Raw genomic sequence first — 2,007 nt, 5'->3', positions numbered from 1 at the left:
AGCAGTGGCTTTATCCATTTTGCTACAACACCCATCCTGAATTTCTGGATTTGAGGACTGTATCAGACTTCTGACTCCAGCTTGATGCTAATGAAAATCCTGGCAGGCAGTGATGGTTACTCATTTAACTGTACTCCCGCCACCATGTTGGAGACCTGGGTCGAGTTCCAATCTCTCACATTGGCCCCAACCCAGCCTTTTGTGAGCTTTGTGGGAGTGAAATAATGGATGGCAGCTCTTTCTCTCTCTCATAAATAAAATTTATACAAATAGCATCCACTCTATGCATACCTTCAACCTCAATCATTAAGCTAACAACTTTATGTAAAATTATTTAGTTCCATCTTCATAATGACCCTATTTTCTTCCTTTAAAATGAAATTCAGATGTGTTACATGGCTCTTCACACTGGCATTGCTTATGAATCAGCAAGCCATAAATGAAACGCCATCCTCTAAGACCACAATGTTTGAAAGAAGCTGTAATGTTTACTTGTAGCCTATCCCTGTCCAGGCCAGATCAAACTCCCCTAGTTCTCTTTCACCATTGTTCGTTACACTGTTTTTCTTCTTTTCTTCTTCTTTCTCCTCCTCCTCTTTCTCTTCCTGTTCCTCTTCCCTTCCTCTTCCTGTTCCTCCTCCTCCTCTTATTTCTTATCCTCTTCCTCTTCTTCTTCTCATCCTTGCCATTCTCTTTCTTCCTATTCTTCTTTAAGTGATTAGCAATTAGTATTGGCTTCATTCCAGGTCAGTCCTGAAATGTAATTGCCATAATTTCAATATACTGTTTTTTTGAACTTGTACCATCCTCCTATTTCTTCCCTCTTCTTATTTAAACACTATTTTAAGTTTATTGTAAATTTAGTAACTATCGTATAAACTGAATTACCAGTGCTCTGTTTCTAAATCTATAACATTCCTTCTAAGTCATTTTTCAGATTATGTTCATAGCATTCACATTTTAAATCACATTAAACTCCCTGTTATTTGTAATCTTAGTCTTATTTTGAATACACTGTGATACTAGGCCATGTCTCTCCCTTATTATATATTTGAAGCATTTTATAAAATAGCTATTTGATGATTGGGCATTTAAAATTTTTATAGTTTTTCTTATATCAAGAAAAATGTGTTTCCTTGTATCAACCATTAATCCTACTTCTCTTTGGAGAAGGATCAAATATACCTGTCCATCTGGCCACTTGATAGTGAGAATAATAGAAGCTAGCATTTTTTTTAAAGCACTGTGATAAGTGGTTTCTCTGAATTACCTCATTTTATCTTCCATTATGTGGTAGGAACTACAGATTATCTCTTGAAATAACTGGAACTTGAGGAGCTTCTATAACTATGTAAGTTCCCACATCTAGTAACTTTTCCAGCTGACGTTTAAATGCGTCCTCTATCTCCCCAAGAATCCTGTAAATAGAGCTACTGCATCTATCCTTATATTTTCATTCTTTCAATTGTTCATTAAACATTTATTGAAAAAAAGAGAGCAAAATAAGCCAGAATATGTTTCCATATCTTATACTCAAAGAAAAAAACTACATACAAAATATGTGATGCGAAATAAAGCGTGCTAGGCATCATATAATGAAAGTGCAGAGGAAGAGTAGTCCACCCTGGGCTGCAATCGAGATAACATTGTCTTCTTGGATGAGAGAGCCTCTGAATTATGTTTTGATGATGATGCCAGTTGCCTGAGAAACGGAGATGTTGGGATATGTTAAGTTACATCCATGCAAAAGTTGGAGCAGCCAGAGCCTTTTTGTGAATGGCCTTTTGTTGAATGTCATAAAGTGAGTGAATAAAAAGAAGCACAACTGGAGAAGTAAGCAGATGCCAGGTCATAAAATACCTTATATGCCATGCTAAGGGCTTTGGACTTTATCATGAAAGCTATGGGAGTCATTATAAGGTTCTGAAACAAGGAAAAATCATGATTAGATTTGCATTTTTGAAAACTCACTCTAGCAGCCATGTAAATAATGAATTAGAAGAGAGT

General features: G+C 36.1%; 1 non-coding gene across 1 annotated transcript; it reads right to left on the bottom strand.

Moving 5' to 3' along the window:
* Positions 1-712: 712 nt before the first annotated feature.
* Positions 713-781, bottom strand: LOC127492231 (small nucleolar RNA SNORD2). Its single transcript, XR_007921390.1, has one exon. It is a non-coding gene; the product is annotated as a small nucleolar RNA SNORD2 (small nucleolar RNA).
* Between the last annotated feature and the right edge of the window lie 1,226 nt (positions 782-2,007).

The sequence above is a fragment of the Oryctolagus cuniculus genome, chromosome 9, assembly GCF_051225735.1.
Source record: "Oryctolagus cuniculus isolate XC-2025 breed Fujian yellow rabbit chromosome 9, ASM5122573v1, whole genome shotgun sequence".
NCBI classification, from domain to species: domain Eukaryota; kingdom Metazoa; phylum Chordata; class Mammalia; order Lagomorpha; family Leporidae; genus Oryctolagus; species Oryctolagus cuniculus.
This window is presented reverse-complemented; position numbering and strand designations above follow the sequence as displayed.